At 37.5% G+C, this 24,358-nt stretch overlaps 1 protein-coding gene across 3 annotated transcripts in view; it reads left to right on the plus strand.

Moving 5' to 3' along the window:
* The first annotated feature begins 1,468 nt into the window (after positions 1-1,468).
* Positions 1,469-24,358, plus strand: part of INPP4B (inositol polyphosphate-4-phosphatase type II B) — a 323,827-nt gene continuing 300,937 nt past the window's right edge. For 2 of the 3 annotated variants that reach the window (XM_032632713.1, XM_032632712.1), the window contains exon 1: positions 1,469-1,588. The gene's annotated coding sequence lies outside the window, so the exon portion shown is untranslated. The remainder of the gene's footprint in view (positions 1,589-24,358) is intronic. The other variant, XM_032632709.1, reaches the window with a different exon arrangement.

Below are 24,358 nucleotides of genomic sequence, written 5' to 3' on the forward strand. Positions count from 1 at the left end.
AGTATTCATCCGTTGAGAGATTTCCTATTTATATTTATTGTTGCTAATATAACACTCAAAATGTGTTGGGAGGAAACTTGTTATTGTGTTGGACCAGATTCAAAAGAGGAAGTGTTTCCCTTTTGATTATTTTGTTCTCATCACATATTTCACAGCCTTAGTGAATGAGAGATGCTTACTCTCTGGGACTAAAGAAAATGTTTTCTACACTCCTTAAGCTTTGCTTTTCTTCGACTTGGGCGCCCTTTCTGTTTTGAACGAGGAGTTTCTCTGCAAGAGTCTAAGTTGCCTACCCCAGACCTGGCTTGCTCAGTGCCATTGGTGGAAAAAATGATTCAGACGAAACTCCATTCATTTCTCTAATGGGAATGACCCAGATCCTACACGTAGCCCTGACTCTGTCTTTGGGAAACTTTAGGTTCCAACGCTGGTATCATTTGTAGTTAATGCTGTGGTTGAATAAACAAAAATAGTCTTATTCATTTAAGGAAAACTAAAATTGGAAAATTGTTCGTTTATATGAAAACTATTTTCAAGCATTATTTCAACTTGATTATTTAAAAAATATTGTCAAAACTTAAAAGAAATGATTTATTTTGACACATTTATTTGAACATACATATAGCTGTTGTTGACTGTTTCATTCACTGTGTGTTCCAGAGCATCTAACACTGTGCCAAACAAAAAGCAGTATTTGTTGAATAAAAGGAAGAATGAATGAATAAATGAATAACTTCAGCTTCTAGAAACTTCCATAAACAACTGGCTTACAGAACTCTAGCAAGCATCTCCATGATATTCAGCACTATGCATATTTAAATATAGATATAAAATTTAATGTTGGATGTCAGCTCTCTAAAAATGAATCCTGAAGCATGGAAAAACCCTGTGCACTGCGTCCTGAGCTAGTAATTTCATAGCCCCGAATGCATCTTATTTAGTTTCTTTCATTAGTTTTCAAATCAGTCTGAGAAAAAAAATACAGCTGAACATCTAAAAACAAACGGACGCTATCAGAGCATGGCTTTCAATTGAATCATTACAGAAGGGAAATAAAGGGACAGTATAAGATTGCCAAATGGTTCTTGATGAGAAAAGAGCTTCATTTGAATTTGATCAGTCAATATCTCAAGTTATTTGCATAAATCACAGGTTATGTCCATTACATGTATTCTAAATGGACAGACAACTGACCCTAAAGAAGGGTGCTGCATATAATGAGAATAAATTGTTTTTCAAGATGCTTAGCAGCTCTGACAATGATACAGGGCATTTACTATCAACAGCTCTATCAGTACTTTGGGGCCCTGGGCCGTGTCCCTGTGGCCATCATTTGGCAATTCAGATATCTCTTCTAATAGAACCACTTCCTAGAAAAGCAGACCCAGACACTTGCTGCTTTCTCATGTGTCACTGCATGCTGCTGACTGCTGCCTTATTGAATCAAAGTTGTCTGCTTGTGCTGTTACAGGGAACAAGAGACCCACTGTTCTTGACTGGTGTCACATTCCCATCTGAGTATCCCATCTATGAGGAGACCAAAATAAAACTAACAGTCTATGATGTCAAGGATAAGTCTTACGACACTGTAAGTACTTGTACTTATTTCTTTCTTTGGGAAAAGCAGTAGGCTTTTCCAAACCATTGGGTTTTTGATGTAACTGGCATTTTTCGAAGAGGGGCTTTGTACTGTGTTTATGGTTGTCTTATGTTTATAGTTTGCTGGGATTTCTTTCAAATTCATTTGGCTTAGTGCCATACTGGCAACTGGTTAGGAGCAGAAGCTTTCAGAACCGTTTTTCCTCTTTTTCAGGGAGGCTGGCTGGATGTCTTGGTTTACATTTTTGTTGTTACGCCTTAGGAGTTGTTGAAGGAGTAGCACTGTGAGAGAAAGCAAGTGGAAGAGATTAAATAATGTTTCAGAACTTTCTAGATATTGTCATTATTCTAAAATGGGATTGATAAAGTGTTCTGCTTTCACAATTTATTATTTTATGTACTGAATAAGAGAAACTCCCTCTGTTCTTCTGATGTTGTCTGTGGGACCAAAGCAAACAGAGGAGGAAGTAACCGTCAGCATGAGGCAGAAGCTTTCATTGGCCTGGTTACAGGAAGGTCACGTCAAGTCCTGATGGCCTTTTGTCCTAGGCTGTTCCTACTGGGTCTGACTTTTCCTCCACTTGAATCAGTGGGTTCAAGTGAGACCGTTAGGTACCCAGGCACTGCCTCTGGAGCCCACTCTGAAAATCCCTGGACAGGAGAGAATGTTATTGATAGGTGTTGAGAAGGGGATGGTTTAGCCCTCTTCTTTAAATCTCTCCCATCAGAATGAATTTTTGTTTGTTTTCAAGGCTGGGTGAGCTATGGGAGTATTGATGGTCCACAATGAAGTATAAGCCAGGAAACACTTTGAAGGCAGGTAGACCAGTAGGTTCTGGGAGAATTCTGCTTGAGGCTATAGGGTGTTGCCTGGCTTGGAGAGTCACACACACCTGCTTGAGGGGAAATGCACCTTTCAGCTCTGCCCTCACTAGGCATTTCTGCCTCGCTCATGAGTCTCTCTTTCCTTTTCATTCTTTACCCCGAAACATGTAACATAGGTAGATGGTGGGTATATGTAACAGAGAAAAAAAATCTTCTGCATCGAAGGCATTTCTACTCAGCCCCAGAAAAGTTCATGTCTTCAAAACTGCAGAAGAAATGCCCAATGAAATGCACAGCACATATGTGGTATAGAAACAGTGATGGCGGTCAGGTAGAGTGGTTGAGAAGGCAGACTGTCTGGTTCCCGTTCCACTTTGTGACTCTGGGAGAATTGATCCTCATTTATATTTACCCGGTGGGGGCAAAGGGGGTGTTGTAAGGATTAAATAAGCTAATATATGAAACGTATTTAGAAGACTTAACAGCTACAGATTCATAAGTGCAAGTTTATTATTGCTGTAGTTATTGTTTTGGCTACTGTCTTGTGGTCTCTCATAAATAGTAAAAATCAAATAAAAGAATATTAACCAAAGGCTTTTCCCATATTTACTAACTTTGTTTTTTCTTAAGTAGTCCTACACTTATTATTTCTGACTTCTCTGAAGAAAAGTGGAAGATAAAAAAATATATATGTATTTTTAACATCTTTATTGGAGTATAATTGCTTTACATTGTTGTGTCAGTTTCTGCTGTATAACAGAGTGAATCAGCTATACGTATACGATGCAAGAGGAAGTGGATATGGGGATGTATGTATACAATGAAAATATTTTAAGAGACAAACATCGGGGTTAACGCTAGCAACTAAAAATATATATTAATATTTGCCAGGGAGTTTTGTTTTTACCCTTTCTATTCCTTTTCCTTGATTTTTGAGGTAAGAAAGAAAAGGAGTGGACTGTGATTGGGATATCTGGACCAAAGACTATGCACAAAACTTACAGCATGACTTTTTTTTTTTTCTTTTGCCTTCTGCCAAGAAGAGAGGGAAATGGGAGAAAAAATCATAAAATTAGGAAAAAGGGAGATATGGTTCAAATGGATGGTGGGAGGAGGTGACACAACTGTGCAGAGAAGTAATAAGCAGGGAAGTGATCAGGGTGACAGGGAAAGCAAAGCAGAAACTATGGGATTTTATGGTTTTTCCAAGCACATGGTCAAATTCAGTGCTCCCAAAGGTCTCAAGGTATAGACAGGATGGAGAATATGGAAGGGCCAGAGTTATAGAAGCACTGTGCTACAGAGATGAAAATGTTGAGCTCTTGGGTTGGTTAAGTCCTTAGAGATATCAGAGTTAGAAATATTAAATACCAAAGGTGTTTCTATCCCCTTCAATCTGCCTCATTTAAAATGTTATGTATGTTAATGCTCTAGGGATAGTTAGCTTACTCATTAATTATGCTTTTTATGGGCTTCTATTCTGAAAACTCATTAATTAGGGTCTTTTAAAGACTTTCTTCCTTGATCCAGAGGTTTTATCACATAAAAGTATTGAACAAACTGGAATCCCTGCTGTGAAAGAAGACTTGTGAAATTTGAACATACTTAAGAAATGCAACCAGCTTTCATTTACCAAGTGCTGTTAATTAAAGTATAACTTCTTCCTTAAAATAACTAACAGTTCTGGTGATGGAAGTGTAAATAGAGACACAGTTCATTAATATGCTAATAGTCTCCATTGACATGTAGTCTTATCCTGGCACCTTTTCTCCTTTTTTTGTCTTAATTTTTATTGGGGTATAGTCGATTTAAAATGTTGTGTTAGTTTCTGCTGTATAGCAAAGTGAATCAGTTATACATATAGCCACTCTTTTTTAGATTCTTTTCCCATATAGGTCATTACAGAGTATTGAGAAGAGCTCCCTGTGCTATACAGTAGGTTCTTACTAGTTATCTATGTTATATATAGTAGTGTGTATATGTCAATCCCAATCTCCCAATTTATCCCTCCCCCCTTTTCCTCCCCCAGTAACCTTAGGTTTGTTTTCTATATCTGTGACTCTGTTTCTGTTTTGTAAATAAGTTCATTTGTATTACTTTTTTAGGTTCCACATACAAGTGATATCATATGATATTTGTCTTTATCTGACTTACTTCACTCAGTATGACAATCTCTTGGTCCATCCATGTTGCTGCAAATGACATTATTCCGTCCTTTTTCATGGCTGGCACCATTCCTCCTCTTTCTTAAGGTTTGTTTGTTTTTGGTGTGGAGGTGGATGCAGAAGTGAAGGAGGTGGCAAGTGGTTTTAAAGTACAGTTTAGATTCTGGGCATTTAAGAACCTAATTATTTTAAGATCATAATACTTTTAAGGATTAAGAAATGAAATTATGAATATTTATGTGTTTTGGAAAATCAACAAATTATGTGCATGTATTTAAAAGAAGTTTAAATATTTGATCTTAGTAAACCATTGATCATATGAGAACAGGACAATGAGGTACTCTCTATTGGCTGAATACTAATTAATGGAGCTAGCTGACTAAGTTCCTTGTCTTTTTCTATTGAGTTTATTATTACTTGGAATTAGCCGGTCAGATAAATGCGTTACTTTGCCATCTCACGTTTGTTTGCATACATATTAAAATGGGAAGTTTTGAAAGGGATAAGATAACCTTCCATCGGCGCGCTTGATGCGGCGATTATCTAACTTGTTCTCGTACTCCTCTAAACAACTGAAGCCGAGATTGTCTTTCTTAATAACTTCAGCAGAAATGCAATCAGTCATTGTAAAGAATGAAAAGAGTCTAACTGCTGATTCAGAACGACTCTTGTTTCCCCCCGTTTAGCTTATAGGACAGAGTCCCATGTCCAATAGACACTGAACATTTCTCAGGTGAGAATCTATGTCCTAAGACATTTTTTACCACCAATAAGTAACAACTCCCCATTTGTACCTTTCAGAAAAAGTGACCTTATCTAGATTGGATGTAAATTTATGTTTTTTAATTTATTTTTATTTTGGGGGGGCCACACCGTGCAGCACATGGGCTCTTAATTCTCTGACCTGGGACTGAATCCCTGCCCCCTACAGTAGGAGCGCAGAGTCTTAACCACTGAACCTCCAGGGAAGTCCCCTGGATGTAAATGCATTGTATTTTGTGTGTTATATGTCCAAGGAAGTTTAGTACTAGTACAATTCCCTAGGCAGAATTATCCAGTTCAGTTTTTATGTTTTTCAATGGAAAATAAAACCATTTTCTATTTAGTATACTTTGGCTTGGCTTGATTTTCTCCATTGACTTCTTACAAATTTAAGTCTAACTATACTTGTTGAGACAAATTCTGTGGCTGACCTTCCACTCTACCTGGAAGATATGGTGAACTGGGTAAGGAAAAAGAAATTAAGGTTACTGATCACTAAGTATATACCAAGCACTATGTTTAATTTTTAGTTTCTTCTTTAATCTCCATAAAACTTCTTTGAGGGAAGAAGTATCATTATGCCCATTTTAAAGATGAAGCAATTGGGATTCTAAAAACTTAAGTAGGTCAAGTCAAAGATCCTCTATTTTTTCCATGCTACACTATGGTACGTACATAGTTGATAGAATTTCTCTCATTTTTCTCTCCCATAATATGATATTTTTTACTTCAACTGATACTTTAAAAGCATTCTTCATTTGGAGCCTAAAAATTAGTTAATTGAGAAAAAAATGTCAATAATCAAATATAGGAAAAAAACCTCATATCCAAACATTTTAAGCACTTAAATTCTGTATGTATAACTAACTGCAGATGTCTGAAAAACTTTTGTAATGGAGTGACCAGGTACTATTCATGAAAACATAGCTGTTACTGCCTGTTGTGAAATGGCTAGATTTATGTCTCATACTTTTGCTTTTGTCCCCCTGGCCTTATTTTTCCTTTTTCTTTTATGTGTGCTGCATGGTCCTCTCAGCCTCTTCATTCACTCAGCCGTGGCCGTTTGGAATGCTCGCCTTTACGTTATGACATAGTTTGCAAGGGGAGTTGCCAATTCCATACGGAAGTAGTTCAGAGTTCTAACATGTTGCCGCCCTTCATAAATAATTTCTCTTCCTTTCTACCTGTTGATAAGTGGTATATGTTTACAAAGAGCATATTTATATTTTATTGAAGCATAATTTACATACAATAAAAGGGACAGATCTTAAGCGTTCACTTCGATGAGTTTGACAATGCATATGACCATGTGGCCTTTACCCAAGGCAAGATGTAAAACGTTTTCGTCCTTCCAGAAGGTTCCCTTGTATCCCTTCGCAATCAGTTGACACCCCCCCCCACACCCTGTAAGGCAATCACTTTCCCATATCTACCGACATATATTTGTTTTGCTTATTAAAATTTATGTGAATGATATCACATAGTGTGCACTCTCTTGTATCTGGTGTTTTCTGTTCAACATAATGGTTTTGAGATTCATTCATGTTGCTCGGTGACTTGATTACTGAATGGTATTTTGTTGTAGTCATACACCACAATTTACGTATTCATTCTCATATTGATGGACATTTAATTGTTTTCAGCTTTTAACAACGACTAAGTCTCTATGAACATTTGAGTGCAAGTATTTGTTGGAAATTGTCCTTTTATTCTGAGGGGTAAATACCGAGGAGTATAATAGTTACATCATAGGTCAGATACCTGTTTAACTTTTCTAGAAACTATTCTTCAGAATTATTTGCAACTTTATTTTCCTCCTCTTAGTAATTCATGGGAGTTCTAGTTACTGCACAAATGAAGATACTATCAATCTTTTTCACTTAGCATTCTAGTAGATATGAAGAGGTATCTCATTGTGGCTTTAATTTGCATTTTCCTGGTGACTAGTTATGTTGAGCAGGTTTTCCTGTGCTTATTGGCCAGTCATCTCTTTTTTTTTTTTTTTTTTTGCGGTACGCGATCCTCTCACCACTGTGGCCTCTCCCGTTGCGGAGCACAGGCTCAGGACGCGCAGGCTCAGCGGCCATGGCTCACGGGCCCAGCCGCTCCACGGCACGTGGGATCTTCCCGGACCGGGGCACGAACCCGTGTCCCCTGCATCGGCAGGCAGACTCCCAACCACTGCGCCACCAGGGAAGCCCTGTTTTGTTTTGTTTTGTTTTGTTAATGAAGTGTCTGTTCAAGTCTTTTGCCTATGTAAAAAAATTGGTTTTCTTCTTATTGTTATTTCTAAGAATTCTTCATATTTTGTGGATACAGGTGCTTTTGTTAGATATATGTGTTATGGTTTTCTGTGAGTCTTTGGCTTGCCTAATAATTTCCTTAATGATGTATTTTATTGATCAGAAATTTTAAATCCTGATTAAGTCCGTTTTTCATGCATAGTAAGTGCTTTTGTGCCCTAAGAAATCTCCCTAACCTCAGGCCAGGAGAATATTCTCCAGTGTTTTCCTCCAAAATATTTTATAGTTCTAGCCTTTACAGTTAGGTTTAAGCTCCATCTCAAATTATTTTTTGTAATAGGAATAAGGTGGGGATTAAAGTTATTTTCTCTTATGTAGATATCTAGTTATTTCAGCATCATTTGTTAAAAATATTTTTTTCTCCACTGAATTTAGTTCGTACCTTGACTGGAAAATCAGTGTCTACTGATACATGTGGGTCTGTTTCTGGATGCTCTGTTCTGTTCCATTGATCTGTTTGTCTAGCTTCATGACAATAACATGATTTTTGTTGCTTCATAGTAAGTCCTGAAATCTGGTAGTTTAAATCCTTTATCTTTACCAGCTTGTTCTTTTTATCGAGGTTGTTGTTTTTGTTTTTGCCAATTTGAAAGCCCTTTTTCTTTCCATATAAATTTTAGAAAAACTTGTCAGTTACTTTAAAATACCTGTTGGGATTTTGACTGGAATTGTACTGAATCTATAGATCAGTTTGGAGAGATGGACATCTTAATGACATTGAGTCTCATGATCTGTAAATATGATATGGATATCATTCCATTTATTTAGGTCTTTAAACTTTTATGGGCAATGTATTTGTGCTCAGTATATAAGTCATAATATTTTTTAGACTTATTTCTAGGTATATGATTTTTTATGCTAGTATACAAGGTATTATTTTAAAAGTACAGTTTTTAATTGTTGTTTGCTAATAGGTAGAGATATAATCATTTCTTTATATTGACTTGTAGCCAAGGCTGTGGCCTTGCTAAATTCACATATTAGTTCTAAAGGATTTTTTCATGGATTCCATAGAGTTTTGTAAAATACACAATTATGTTGTCTGTGAATAATGAAATATTTATGTTTCCCTTTCCAATCATTGTGCATTTTATTTTTCCTTATTGCACTGGCTAGGTAGGATATTTAATACAGTATTGATAGAAGTGGTAACAGTGGAAATCCTGGTTTTGTTCCCAGATTTTAAGGGGAAAGTGTTAACATATCACCATTAAATATGATCTTAACCGTAAGTTTTTCATAGATGCCTTTTTATCGGATTGAGGAATTTTCCTTCTATCTATAATTTTCTGTGTATTTTTTTTTATCGTGAATGGTGTTGGATTGAGTCAAACTATATTCTTCTGGTATGTGTTGAGATGCTGAAATGTTTTTCTTATTTGTTCTGTTAGTGTAATGAATTACTTTAGTTTTGTATGTTAAACCAACCTTAGATTCCTGGAGCAATTTTTTTTCTTTAATTCACTGCTCTGCCACGTCTTTGCCAAGCTTCAGCCTAGTATGTGGGGGAATCAACCTCTGCTCTTCAGCCCTCGCCTTAGAGAAAGCCCTGTGCACCTTAGCAGTGAATCTCACTGCTCTTTTGCCCCCCCCATCCTTCATTGGAATACCCTCCTGCATGATGTGACATCCCATGGGAAAAAGTAAGTGGATGGGTGAGACTCAGGCTGTGGCTAGGGCTCCTAGGGATTCAGATTTCTTGTGCCAGGTCACATGGGCTCATTATAGAAATTCATTACAAGTTCAGCTGGTTTATATGGAAGATCCTCTACTTCCTGCTGCTCAGCCAAGGATGACACCAGCCCTGGGCATTTCTTCCTCTACTAAGGGTCTGTCACCATCTGGATTTCATTTCCTTTTGGTTTATTTATACCAAATAAATTATACCAAATAAATCAGTTTTCTGATAAGTTTAACAAAAGGTATGATTTGGTGGCATAATGACCTCTTCTCAGTGTAACAATGGGAGTGACAATCTCTTGCAACTTTTTACATCTTAATCAGAAGCAGAAGTGCTACTTATTTAACACCTTCCCTTTAGCATTTATGCTGCTCTCTGTATATATGCATTTCCATCTCTTCCTTTAATTTCCTCTTCTCTGTAGTTACATATCAAGTGCATTCCATTCTACCCTGCTCTTTACATTGTTTTCCCTTTCCTCACGTAGTCCAGTTCTTTCTTTGTGCCACTATCCTCTGCATGGGCACAGTACTTGCTCTATATCATCTGTTCAGAGATTTTTGTTTTTCTTTGGATTCCCACAATAGAGAAAAGGATATTCATCAATACCTCCTCACTTTCCAGAAGAAAATGTTGTTTACATGGAGAAAGACTGGCTCTTAGACAATAACATAAGAAAATGAATTTACTCCTGAAGCAAAACAAGCTTCTTACAAATTTCTGGGGGCCATAGCAGAGTGGCTGCTTGACGGTGAGGTAGCCACATCCTTATTTTATGGAGATCAGCAGAACTGCAGTTTCAGTGTTTTCGCCCTTGACTGTCTTCAGATGTGTGAGTTATGGAAACATTGTTTAACCTAGCTTAAAAAAGAAAAAAGAAAAAAAACCGAAATAAAACATTAATTAATAAAAGAAAAATTAATCTGCTTTTTTACAATTAAAGTAGAAATGGGTAGTTAAGGCCCTTTCCCATTCTCTTTCCAAAACAGGGTAATTGTATTCATGTTAATCAAAAACATAGAGAAGCTTAGTCTACCCTGTATTCCCTAATGGAATACTGAGATTGGTGGGGACTAGTGATCCTCATAATATTTAAAGAGTTCTTCCAAGTTTAGAAGTAGGGTCAAAAAATTGAGCAAAGTATTTGACAAGCCAGTCCTCAGGAAAAAGAGAATCAAATGACCAAGAAACATAAAAAGTGTTCTAACTGTATTTTCTTGGAAACACGAATTAAACGAGCAATGTGATCATCAATTTTTGCTGATAAACTGGCAAAAAAATTTAAAGACCATTGCTGGCAGGAATGTGGGAAAAGTGCCCTTTCGTACAGTGCTGGCTGAATGTAAACTTTTACAACTTAAAAAACAAAAGAATCTGCCAGCATCTAGTCAAATGAAAGGCAAGTGTACGTTTTGATTTAGCAATGTTGCTGTTAGTTGTCAACCTCTTAGACGTAAAGCCACCAGTACTTAAGGATATATGGAGAAGAATGTTTGAGCATTACTGTGAAAAATTAGAGGGAAAGTGTGAATAAATTCTGGTGTATGCTAATTAGGGATATTATGAAGCCTTAGAAAAGAACGATTAATTAATTGGAGCTCTAAAAGTAGACTTGGAAGTAGATCCACAAGGTATTGCGTACTTGGGAAAAGCACGATATAGAAAATAATGTATAATAGAATACCACTTTTTGAAAACGAATAATAAAAAATGCCTTTATATATGTATGTGTGTTGTGTTTATAGTTAAGCTATATATAATTGTAAATGACTGTTGAGTATGTAGAAAAATATAAGAGAATAAATGCAGTGAATGGAATGGGGGAGAAGAGGAGTAGATAATGAAAGAAAAAGAAAGGAAGGAAATAGGAGAGCATGAAATAAAATAATAGTATGATCAAACAATCCTGCTAGTGGATTTTCTGAAAATTAAATAAAATAAATGTAACTTTAAAAGGTAAGTGTCATTTATATTGCTTCCATGCAAAATACATTGTCCTCAGAGAAATGTCACTTTTGCACCCTCAAGATTCAAAGCAGGAGGGCTGTCAGTAGCCTGGATGGGAGGGAACTGCTACAAACAAGCGGCCACCTATAGGAATGCTGGCAGGTGCAGGGCAGTGCCTGGGGAGATGGCAGACCTGAGGGACCTACCGTCGGGGGGATCATCTGTAGGGAATGAAGGCAGTAGCTGAAAACCTCACCAAGGCCAGTCAGAGCAAAAGAGGAAGAAGATGGTCATCATTTGCGTTACTTGATGAAGCCCTGGGAACTCCCTGAAATAACTAGAGGAACTTGTAGGGGACTCAAGGATCTGAGATCACAAGTTGGAGCTCCGTCTTCTGGTGCTGTTGTAGTCAGTAAACTGGATAATGAATTCATGCTTCCAAGTAGATTTAGGAGCATTTATGTATTTATTTTTTTTTACCTGCTAACACCAATCAAATGATCTGATAACTGCCCACTGGGATTTGTGAGTCTAACTTGGACCCTGAACTGAGAGAGTTTATTTCTGCTTCCCCTTATGGCCCTCTGAGATACTGACCTCATTCTGATCGTTTTCCAGCATTTGCGGGTTGTTACCATTTTTCCAGCGGCTTAGGCTGTGATTGCCTGGCTGGCCGGCTCTGTCTCATTCATGCAGCAGCCTTCTTGGCACGGCTGTGAGGGCAGGTGGAAGCTTAGGGAACATTCTGTCTGATGGGGTGGATCCCTGAACAGCCCGACGTGGGCACAGAGGACGTGTGTCTCGCATTGGCTTCCCATTCCTGCTTGGTTTTGCAAAGCTGAGATGTGATATGTTGCCAAAACATTTCTTCTGATTAGAAAGGGGCAGAAACTAGTGAGTTAAAAGGTCAGTGTGCCATACAGCTCAGAATAGCTTTTAATTACCTTAAGTTTATATATGCAGCACAGTGGGAGCAAAGGGAAATTCTAAAGAAACCTAGGCTTTCTTTAGAGTCATTTGAAGGGAATGATAATTACAGCTAGGTTCCAGCTGGTATTTAACTTCACGTGAAAAGTATTTTTAAACATACGGGGAAAAGTCATGTGTATCTACCAAGACAGAAGGTGAGGCCACATTCTGAAAAAAGTTGAGGGACATCTGGTTCCACGTCACAAAGATTTTCTTCTCAAGTTGCTATGAGCCGGGTTACTCAGGTTTCATGGCAGTAAGTCAAGCTATATTTTAAGATGTGCCCCTTGAGGATGGAGCTAAATGCTGAGGGGGCAGATGTCCTAAGGAATTCAGTGTGTGAGTTCACAGAGATACTGGTCTTTCAGACAAACCTGGGCAATAGTTTTTAACCGAGAGAGAGAGCAGCTCTTGGAAGACACTATCAAGATTTGTTTAATCAGAAAGGGTCTCTAAGGATATTTAAACTTTTAAATAATATACTGATAATTTTTTAGACTGCCGTTTTTTGTTTGTTTTGAAAAGGGCACTGATAGTCACCTTAGCATGTTGGAATGTGGGAAAGCAGTTTCCCAAGAAAATCTTAATTGGATAGGATTTAAGTGTAAACAAGAGCTCACCGACCTTCCCCCCGCCTGCCCACACTCAGGGAATTTGGAGCATGTGTTATGGCTACAACATTTGCTTTTCATTCCTAAGTTTAAATTGAGGTACAGTGAAATGTGCATAGCAGCTTGCTGTGGCCTCCAAGCAACAAAGAAACTGAGGGCTCATGTTAGAAACTCTGGACGCGTGCTTGTGTCTTCATACCTACATATGTCACAGTTTTAAATATGAGTGTGTACACGGAGTAGAATTCACAAATTTGTATTTATGTACATTAGGTAAGGCTTTAAAGTTGAAATTCCAGGATGAAGTTCATTTGTGGCCATGCAAGGCCAAAAATATGCTTAGGGCAATGTTAATATTCAGAGAAATGTTCTTCTATTTGTAAAGAGAACCTTTTCAGTTAGTGTAGGCTTAAAGGCAGAAGGATGTCTTTCAAATTCTGTTTTATTGCCTTCCCCATTCTGCTTTCCCCAGCACACACACGTGCTTCCCCTTGGTATTAGCGTCATCGACTTTGAACTTGCAATCTAAACAAGTATCTGAAAAAAGACAATACCAAACTGGAGATGAATTATTGAATTGTTACAAGAGACCATAAGAGGCATTTGAAAACCACACCAGTGGGTGCAAGAGCAAGGTTTCTGAACGCCATTATGGGAAAATCAGGTTCACATAGTGTTGGAAACAAATGAAGCAAGGACGTTTTCAAATTTGGGATCAAGGATACAATTCTCTGTCCCCTCAAGGATCCTTTCCCAATCGTGATGCCACATTGAGAATAAAGAACATCAAGTTTAGAATCAGAAGCTCTAATCTAAAATCTGCTACTTAGTTGTGTGGCTTTAGACAAGTTATCTTTTTCAGGTCTCAGTTTCCCCACCTCTGAAATGGAAACCATAATACTTGCTCTGTCTACTGCTGAAAGGAAAAGAGGCTAACACATGTAAAAGTGCTTTGCAAACTAAAAATACAGTAGAAATGCAGGTATCATCATTGTTTACTGCAGATATTATTCTTGTACTGAGGGCACTCTTTCCCGCGTGACACTAGTGTGTTTCCAAGAGAAGGGTTAGTGGTTTCCTGGTATCAGACTCCTCAAGGTTGACCATGTTTCCCGTGAACTGATCAGTCTGGATATCTTGTCTGTGTTCTCATGAGATGATTTGTGGCTGGGCGCTGAGCCTATGCTGGTACACCAGAGCTGTTTCACTTTGAAACAAGTGACTAGCAATGAATAAGAATCAACTTTCTCTGTTCTTATTTTAATATTTCATTAACCTGATACTCTGTGTTCTGATACTCCAATATTCATTTCCTGAGTATTGCTTTACAAAAAGGGAGAAACACAGCAAAAGATAATGCAAGGCATGTCCACATTTTTCATTATAAGAGTCATTTTGATACCTGACTCTCATCTTCTGACTTGGGTTACAAGGGACATTGTGTCTATGGGTCTATCTTCTGAAACCACACATGAGAAAGAATGAGAGGAAAAATACCCTCTTCTTTAAGATTCACTTTTCAAACCATACTTATACAGATGGGCTGACCAGTGAATCACCCTGTACCTCTTTTTCACTCTTCCAATTCTGAGTCATCACCCAGTTTGATTTTTTTTTTTTTTTTTTTTTTTTTTTTTTTTTGCGGTACGCGGGCCTCCTCACTGCTGTGGCCTCTCCCGTTGCGGAGCACAGGCTCCGGACGCGCAGGCTCAGCGGCCATGGCTCACAGGCCTAGCCGCTCCGCGGCATGTGGGATCCTCCCGGACCGGGGCACGAACCCGTGTCCCCTGCATCGGCAGGCAGACTCTCAACCACTGCGCCACCAGGGAAGCCCCCAGTTTGATTTTTGAGACATCGTTCTAACTGCCCCAAATGAAATGATTTTATAAGATTCTTTGACCTTGGATATAGCAGAAAGTAAAAGTGGAGAATAAAGAATTCTTTTGTACCTTCCTTACAATCTTGCTTTCTTTCTTAAAACATTTGTTAGACGGAAGCAGAATGTTTCTTCTCTAGTCTGACCTCATGAAATTCATGAATGCTTAACTAGATGAGACTGTTTGAAGGAACTTCTGAGACCAAAGCCACCTAAAAGTTATGAAAAAAATCTTTTTGTTTGTTTGTTTTTCTTCTGCAAGGCAAATGGCTTAAGCATTTAGACTCTCAGAAACACCAAAGATAAAATAGAAGAAAAGGCTTAAGAGTTATTAATTAATTAAACATCAGACCAGAGTACTAGTGGTATTTTTGGATGGCAGGTTAAAGGATAGGATCAGCTTACCCTATAGCTATACGTATGACTTCACCTTTTACAGCAGTGCTAATTTTATTTGGGACACCACGGAAAATAAAGAACAAATAAATTACCTACAACTTAAATAATTACAAAGAATTTGTACATGTAGTATTACTGTTGAACCTCACAGAGACCCTGTTGAGTCAGGGAGCTAGGAAGTAAATTTAAATAATTTGTTCAGGGTCGTATTGAAATGTCAACCAGAATCTCAATCTTCTGTTATTGAATCTATTGGAGTGTGGGAGCTTTTTCAGGAACAGTGAGTTTCCTAACTCTATTAATAATTTGAAGTTGATGATGACTTTCAGTCAAGCTGCTGCTGAAGGGGACCACCCTTGTAAATGTGGTTAAGAACTTCCTCTTTAAATTGACCTCCAGGAAAGGGAAGAGGGAGCATTTATGTTTTGAAGGCTCTGTCAATATCTGGAGTAACTGCCTTAGATAAGCATTATCTTTCTCCTGGGTCAGGTATCTGCCTTCAGGTGCTGAAATGCCCTGATGTCCTTCCCATTGTTCGTTTCAATTTGGTTACACCTACCTTGGGTTCCCATGTAGCAGCTATAGCTATGTTAGTGTTATTTGGTGCCTGTCTCAGGTTAGCTGAGTTACAGCTTGTAGACTTCAGTGTCGGCGAACAGACATCCTGGAGGAGCTATGCCACGCTGCCAAGTGATCATGAGATCTTATCCTAGGATGCTGACAGTGTCATGATAAAAATAGTCAAATGAGGAAAAAAGCTGTATATCTTAATGCTGTTTCCTCCAATTGGAAGTTCCTAGAGATTATTTGTTCTGCCCTGTTTCGTCATGTCACAATTTATTAATTCACTTAAGTATTTTTATACTTACTCTGTGAAATAAGAAACATTAATATTGGCTATATTAAGAAAACACAAAGATATGACAAATGCACAGCCTTCTTTATATTAATTTGATTTTTGCTACCATAAGATTGACATACAGATGAGATATCCATGTAGAAATATCTAAGCAATCATTTGGAAATAGGTGCATGGGATTAGGGGAAAGTGACAAGATTTATATTGTCTGGAAACACCTAACAGTCGCTTAAAAATTATTTTGTATTTTTTCTCCCACAGCAAAGGGGAAGGGGGAGTATTATCTCATTCTGTTCTGTTTCCTCAGGAAAGCAAACTTGTCCCAGACTTTTTCTTGCATTTCATTGGCTAGAATTGTGTCCCATACTCACCAGTAATAGCAAGGGAAGTTGAGAAAACAAGTGTCTGTTCTTTCAAACTTTCTTTGTTGGAATGTGTAAAAAAAGAAGCAAGTTGGAAATGACTTTTTAAATTATGAAGTAACCATAGTATTTGGAATAAAGATTTGGAAGGCACCTTTACAGAAGCGATTTTTGAAAATCAGAGAATCAGGAAAGCGAAATAGGAGAAAATGATCAAAGTGAGAACCTTGGGAAATAGTGACTATGGAGAATGAGAGATGACCTGGTTTCAGTAAAAAGATAAGGCGCAACCTCACAGCCATTAGGATGGCTATTGTCAAAACACTGGGAAATAACAAGTTCTATTCCTCCATGGCTAGGGTGTGGAGGGACTGGAACCTCTGTGCACTGTCAGTAGAAATGCAAAATGGTGAAACTACTACTGAAAACAGTATGGAGGTTCCTCAAAAAATTAAAAATAGAATTGCCATGCGATCCAGCAATCCCACTTCTGGGTGTATATCCAAAAAATTGAAATCAGGATCTCAGAGGTACTTGTGCACCCATGTTCACAGCAGCTCTATTCACAGTAGCCAAGAGGTGAAAGCAAACCAAACGTCTATCAATGGTTGAGTAGATAAAAGAAAAAATGTGGTATATACATACAACGAAGTATTATTCAGCCTTGAAAAAAGAAGGAAATCCTGTCATATGCCACAACCAGATGGATCTTGTTGACATTGTGCTGTGTGAAATAAGCTGATTACAAAAAGACAAATACTGTATGACATCATATATATGAGATACCTAAAGTAGTTAAATTCATAGAAACAGAAAGTAGAATGTTGGTTACCAAGGGCTGGGGAGAGAGGGAAAGGGGAGTTGTTATTTAACGAGTTTCAGTTTTGCAAGATGAGAAAGTTTTGGAGATCTGTTTTACAACAATATGAATATACTTAACACTACTGAACTGTCTACTTAAAAATAGTTAAGATGATAAATTACAGGTTATATGTTTTTTCCCCACAGTTTAAAAAAAAAAACAAACCTACTTCAGCTTTCTACTTTGGTCAGTTTGGGCTGGGGCCCAAAAAGTTGACTTTCTAACAAGTTCCCAGGTACTGCTGCTACCACTGGTCCACTGGTCATACTTTGGGAATCACTGCTCTGACGTAAGACTTATCACTCAATCCCATAATCCTCTGTTTATAGTCTAGCTCTCCTTCAGACTGTGAACTCTGAGAACAGGTACCATTTGGGTTGTCTTTACATCCTCAGGTTCTAACCCACTATTTGTTCCTGAATAAATTTGTGTTGAATAAAAAAAGATAGGGAAAAAAAGACTTAAAAAACAGTAAGAAAAAAAACCGAAGAGAACCAGAGTGTGCAGTGCCTTAGAAACCAAATTAGGGGAAAATTTTAAGATAGAGATGAAGCTTAGTGTTGCCTAGTGCTACAGAGATACCAAGGAAGGTGAAAAAAGGTGACTGGATTTAGTGATTAGGAGGTCAATAGCCTTTCAGAAAACAGTTAGAATCCAAAGGATCAAGGAATACGTGAGGTGCTAAGATTGTAAATACTGGGTAGCAAAAAGGAGAAATAAGAAGGAAATGTGAGTGAACTCACAGAAAGCTTTTAGTTTAGGGTAAGTTTGAACACATCTGTAGAGAAGAACTAGGCCACCTAAGCAAACTGCAGGAGTCCCCAGAGATTCTGGGGTAGTGGGAATTAGGGGTTCCAGAATAGAGAGCTGGTAATTTCTTGATAATTAGTCTTGCCTTTACTCGAAATTCCTGATTTATCATTATTATTTTTAATTTCAAAGTTTCTTCTGCAGCAGTATTTATGTTACAATCTCTTCCTTGGGTCAGTTTACCAAATGAGAAATAATGAAATACTTGACTTGAACCTATTTCATTTGGGTAACAAGAGGAGCTGACAAGTATTTTTATTATGTGTTTGGAGATTCTGATGGGAAAGAAATCATGTTATGTTAAGGTCACCAGTAATATGACTTCCTTAAGGAACAATAAGATGAGTGTTGCCTAATCATTTCTCAATAAAAATTTATTTTAACTAGTTTGACAAGCCCCAGGAATCCAAAATATTTATGATAAAAGAAAATCATGTGGAAGAATGAGAGAAAGAATATATATGAAATTACATTCAGTTGTGGCTTATATATTCTTTTCCCATAGCATCTCAACAACAGTGCAAGACGGAAAGCCCTCCTCTCTTTTGGGGGAGGTCCTTCTTTTTTCTACATCTTCCAAGATGTTTGCCCAAATGGGTTTTGCTAAGAAATCATTTGCTAACAAATCATTGGAAAAAAAATTATAAGGAAAATGTTAGCATGAAAAATGCATCTTTGTTTGGAACTATAGTCTCTGAGATTATGTCTTAGATTGTGAGCTGTGCTCATCTGAACCAGGGTTTATTTCCAGGTTCTGACACTAATTCTGTAAGCGGGGACCAGTTACTTAATCTTTCTGGCCCTCAGTTCATTCAGTAATGCAATGATAATAGGAGGAAATGTGACACAGGGTGGTTATAAGGACAGAATGAAACGACTGGTGTAAATCTTCTCGTATAGCAACTGGCTCGTAGTGGCTGCTCAGTGCAGGCTGGCTGCTACTGCTGGGGTTCTTAATATGATGGTGATGATGATGTTTATATTTTAGCACCACAATTAACTTCGGAAAAATTTTTGTGTTTTTTTTTTGGTTTGCTTTAACGATAATTGCAGCAAGACTCTCAACTGGGAATGTGATAAAACCTAGTATTTCCTAAATGGCTGTTTACTTTCCATATTTAAAGGAGTGTGAGTGAACGTACAGAAAGGTCTCATTATATCTTGAATGTACGATCATCAATATCCTTATCCTAATAAAAACAATACCTGTATAGCACTATTCTGTATCACGCACTGTTCTCTCCCTATTTGCTCATTTAAGCTTCACAAACTACTAAGAGATAGATACTATTAGTATGACCTCCATTTTCCAGAAGAAAAAATTGAGACACAGGTACAAAGCTCTTAAGTAGAAGTGTTCAGATACAAACCAAGACATTTAGCTCCAGAGTCTGTGCTCTAATTAATCACTACATTTTAAATGACGATAAGTAACATGGTAAATAATACTTATTGTCTGGATATCTATTATATTTTACCACGAGAGTGTTTTTAGTTGTATAGTTTAGGTCTCAAAGGGAGAAATTCTAGCAATTTCACTAAAATATATTTTTCTCTTAAGTGTTCGAGATTTCTGATCTTAGGATTTCAGCACCTTAAAAGGTCAAACGTTGTTACTCTATTCATCTTCTCAAACACTTTCTGCTTTATGAAAGGGCACCCGTCTATTCAATAGAGATGCAAAAGTAGAATTTATGACACATGCAGGTCTTGGCTCTTCAATCAGAGTTCTTTCCACTATGCTGCCTTACGTAGAGTCAAGTCAGATTCTCAAAATAGTCATTGTGAGAGCCTGCAGCTACTTGAGACCGATCTCTGTTCTAGCAAAGAAAAGAAATGATTCTGTTTAAAACCCTCTGTATTTCAAGTCCAGGAGAGAAGTGCACTGTATGCCCTTGTATTTGTTTATTTACTTGTAGGCAGATACAGAGGGTAAGTCCTTGGTATCAGGGCTGAGACTGAGGTAAAATCTACTTAAGCCATCATGTGGGATACTATCTGTGGTGATTCCAAGGCAGCAGGAGTAAAGATGCTCAGGTATTCACTTCCAGTACGAGAAGCCAGCTAAAATGCCTTCCCGGAGAGGAAACACTTTTGCTGAAGGTAGGAATGGGAAGGATGTCATCAACCTTACTTATTTGTTCCTGAGAATGTGTCAACCTGCTTGGTCAGAGGTACACTTCCCTACCAACTGTCAGAAGCCAGGCTGGAAACAAAGTAAGGACTTGTGAAGGGAAAACTGCCCATCATTGAAAGGCCTGCCAGGCCTCTCTGCCCTTTTCCATTGGAGAACCAAATCCAAGTGATATTTTCTGCTTGGTTGTTTTTTTTTTTAATTTTTACTTTTTCTTCAGTGTAGAGCATGTGTTACGTAAATATAAGGCTTGGGTATCTAGTCGGAATCTGAACTACTTTTATCAAGGTGACTTATTTTTAAGGAAAATCTAAAAGAGATTTAGAACTCTACACAAACTCCATGGGGACTCATTGTGCAGAGGTTGTGCTTCACGAGACTGGGTAACTTTTCAATGTACCATTGTCCCAGGCTGGTAATTGAATATTGTGAAGGCCTTTATTTATATCTAGAACATGGACATTGGAGAGGAACAGACTTGGGTTTGAATATTGGCTGTTTATGAAGACCTTGAGCATTTAACCCTGGGTATCAAGTTTTCTCGTTTCTAAAGGGAGTTATGAATAAGAATATGAATGGAAGCTGCGATATCGTCTAGGTAGTCAATATGTTTATTTCTATTGGCATATCAATGTGTTCTGTCAGAAATTTCATAGGCATGTGGCCTAAGCCAGGCCAATGAGACATTCATTACCTGATCTATCAGGATTTCGTTTTGCCTGGAAATTCTGGAGGAAGAAGCCCTCTTCTTAGGATATGAAATGAAGTTCTCAAGAGTTTTGTTGTTTCTTGGGAAGAATCTGTTTGAGAACAAGAGGAAAAATCAGAACCCCAAGATTTCGGGTGATATTAACACCAGGATTTAGGTGTGCCTGAACAAAAATCACCACTGTATATTGAGGGGAGCTGACAAATTCCAACATCCCCTACTTTTCTTTCCCCTCCCTCCCTCCCTCCCTCCCTTCCTTCCTTCCTTCCAGTTGGCGCCTCCTCCACTCTCACCATCACCTGTAAGAAACATCCAAGCTCCTTAACCTGGCATACACATCTCTTCTTGAAGTGACCCAGGCATATTATCTCAGCAAATGTCTTCTTTTATTCTTCTACACATACCTGGAGTCCTGCATTTCCCCCAAAGGCTTATTTTTCTTGGGTTATTGGACATCCCATCATGTCTCTATTCCTTGGCAGTTACTCTTTTCCCTTTCACCAATTCTCCTCTTACACACATCTGCCTATTATGTCCTGTGCAGCTCCTTTGGAAAGCATTCCTTGATGTCTTTTTCTGTTAATTTAGGTCATTATTTTCTCTGAGCCCATAAGAGTTTGTACAAACATGTATTCGAGCAATCACTTGGGTGGTTTGAGCATTTTGTTTCTTTGAATGCCCAGAACATATGCCTTTTGACTTACAGTAGTATCTTTCACCATTCTGTAGCCTCACTGTCTCTCAGATTATGTGGTTTTGGAACGAACAAATAAGTATGTACAAATAACTTTTTTTTCATAAATGGTTACGTGTTATACAAGCAGTAATTATTATTATACAGAACATAAAGGAAAAATATATTATTTACTAATATTACATGATTGAGGGAATAAGGATGCGAATGTCCAAAATTTTGAATATTGGAAAAGAAGGAAATTATTATTTGGTTTTGGAGACACTGAATTTAAGTTGATAATGGTACTACTGAAAGTACCAGATTTTAACTCAACGTGTGGAATAAGATACAGAGAAGAATCCACACTTGACACTAAACCATTTATTATTATTGGTGACTCTTATGTTACAGTGTTACTTGGAAGATATATGAGAAATTAGGTGTTTTAATTCCAGAAGCAGGGACAATGACCTTTGTTTTAATGGGTTATTTTGTATTTGTAAGTTCCAGGCAATTGTGTGCTAAAGAAAGTTCACTCCTCCATCTTTAATCTACTTGAATCAAGGTAGGAAGAGTCATGCAATTATTAATCAGATAAGAACTATTGAGCTCTCATTTCTGGATGGAGATGGAAATAATTAGGAGGAAAAAAGGGTATAATGGAGTCAAATTAGACCTCCCTTCATGACTGCATATACACATATATACATACATATGAATGAACTAATCTAAAATGTTAATCAATAAAAAGATATAGAACACTCATCCTAGAGAAGTAAATTAGAAGCATTCCAAATGTAGATAATTCTATTTTCAATTAAAACATTGTATCCCTTCATGGGTTCTCATGTGATGCAAAAATAAATTAATAGCATTTGTTGAAGCCGAGACCAGGGAGCTTAGTAAAAAACATGGTACAAACAGAATTTTCTCACAAAATTCAAAAGGTTCAAAAGAAAAGATTGGTTGAAGAAAGCTGTTAGTTCCAATCAGCATTTTCCCTGGGAGAAAACATAAAAATGAGACTCCTCATGTTAAAAAGTATGTGGTTAGTTTAAGGATATTTCCAAAGTGTTTTTTTTTTTTTAATTTAATGCACAGTTGCTGAATCCATGCCATTGTACTTCTCTGCATTAGGACCTGCAGCTTGTCCATCAATTCTTTCCAGATAACATGGTTTTGAATGGCAACCTCCCATGGCACAGGGATGCTGTAATGATTGAGGGTGCTATCTATCCATTAGTGAAAAGTCAACAAAAGACATCTTTTTTTAACCCCCAACCTTATTAACTGATCCCAGGGGATATTCTTTTTGATTCTAAATATGCTTATATGGTATCTGTTACCACTGCAAATTATCGGCTTTTTCACAGCTCTTTATGAAATTGTACTGAACTAATTATTAAACTTTGTTAATCCAATATAATTGGCCAGTTAGTATTGGAATTTTGTATTTCTCTGATGATTTCTATTTAGATTGAATGGTCTAAAAGATAGAGATTTGTCTTATTTTCATGCACCTAGATTAAAATTAAGAGCTACTATCTGTAACCAATGCTAAGGTAACAGAGTAATTATGTTTTTGCAGCTCCCTTTTATATCCTTTGACATACACACATTATCTCTAGAGAATCAAACCTCATGACATAAATTGATGCAGCCAAACAGCCAGCATGACCAGAATCCTCACAAGATTCCTGGGAGGATATCCTGCATTCCTTGTTTCTATGAGATAGTGGTGCAGGTAGTGTACTCAGAGGATAGTCCTATAACGTGCTCTTTATTATCATCATATACTTATTCACGAGAAGAAGAACCATGGCCTTGCTCATTTCGCATTGGCAGAAACCTTCACTGTTTCCCTTTACAATGAAAAACGCAGTCCCTGTCTTGAATGCAGTCGTGAAAAATGAGAACAAAAAGCTGACTAATGAAGCTAATTATGGTGATCAATTCCAAGGAATTCAATGGTGTCACAAAATCCAAGAATTATTGAGAAGGGTCTGTTCATGGCCAAATGTTAATAATCGAGCACATCTCTCAAGTCTTCAGTGAAACAGCTCTTAACATTTCACCCTCTCCACCAAATTTTCATTAACAGAGCTGTGATGATATAAATGTTTGGGATAAATCCCTCCATGCCTCAAAAGTGCAACTCTCGTGGTTCACTCTTTATTTCCCTAATCCTAGATCCATTTAATCCTTCTGTGTCCTTAATATAAGGATTTCATTGAATCTGAATTATACATTACATTTTCTAGCTCTCTATATTTTCTTCCCTGTGTTTCCTGAATTACCAAAGGTGTGTAGAATAATTTGTCAGTTAGGTGCCTAAGGTGGGACAAATGTATTCTCTTAAAACAAGGAAAGATGGAGGTAAGGATCTCAGTGCTGAATTAGGAAAAAAAAACATACCTCTTGTATCAAAGAAATTTAGATCTTTGTATCCTGTTCCAAGTATCAGTGGCTCCAGGCAGAAGGAAACATATGTTGTTTGGCACTTCTTTAATTTACTATTAGTCATGTGAACACTCAATGTTGGGCTGTCAGATGCTTGGAGAACCGCAGTTTTAATACATTCTTCGAAATGTCTTAAGTGTTTCTATATTCAGTGTTGTGTCTCATTTCATTGTCAAAATAGGTTTTTGAAACCTCAAGCTATCCGTTAAGAAAAGTCTGGTTTACTCTGTTCTAAATTCCATATTAACAGAGGAGCGGATTATTTTGTTTACTGTGCCTCTGCCTCTTCCACCCCACAGCCATTCTTCTCCACGCTTCTCCATCCTGCTCTGGTCTCCCCGATCTCAGG

Source organism: Phocoena sinus, chromosome 5, assembly GCF_008692025.1.
Source record: "Phocoena sinus isolate mPhoSin1 chromosome 5, mPhoSin1.pri, whole genome shotgun sequence".
NCBI classification, from domain to species: domain Eukaryota; kingdom Metazoa; phylum Chordata; class Mammalia; order Artiodactyla; family Phocoenidae; genus Phocoena; species Phocoena sinus.